The sequence below is a fragment of the Gavialis gangeticus genome, unplaced genomic scaffold, assembly GCF_001723915.1.
Source record: "Gavialis gangeticus isolate Ggan-Ray unplaced genomic scaffold, GavGan_comp1, whole genome shotgun sequence".
Lineage (NCBI taxonomy): Eukaryota > Metazoa > Chordata > Crocodylia > Gavialidae > Gavialis > Gavialis gangeticus.
The window spans coordinates 8850375-8850836 of record NW_017729011.1 but is presented as its reverse complement, the minus strand read 5'-3'; positions in this window follow the sequence as shown (position 1 = coordinate 8850836).

Below are 462 nucleotides of genomic sequence, written 5' to 3'. Positions count from 1 at the left end.
TATCATTCAGCGCACAGATCCAGGGACCCGCACCCCCAGGAGTCCGGCACAGCCCCACAGCCCTCCCGGGGCTGCCAGCCCCTGGATCTGCATGCCAGATGCTAGCAGACTGCCGCTGGCAGCAGCAATATTCCCAGCACTGGGCACAGACTGTGCCCAGAGCCAGTCCCAGACAACAGCGACAGCCTCCTTTCATCCAGTGCACAGATGTGGAGGCCCGCAGCCTTCTGTGCCAGACTCCTCCCAGGGGTGCAGACTCCCGGATCTGTGTGCAGGGTGACAGGAAACTGCCACTACTGGTTGGGACCAGCACTAGGCACAGCCTGTGCCGAGCACTGGGAAAACTCCCACCTGCCGCTGGCCCCAGCCGGCAGCGAGAGCATGCTGTCATCCTGCGTGCAGATCCGGGGGCTCGCACCCTTGGGAGGGCTGTGGGGTTGTGCCAGACTCCTCCCAGGGGTG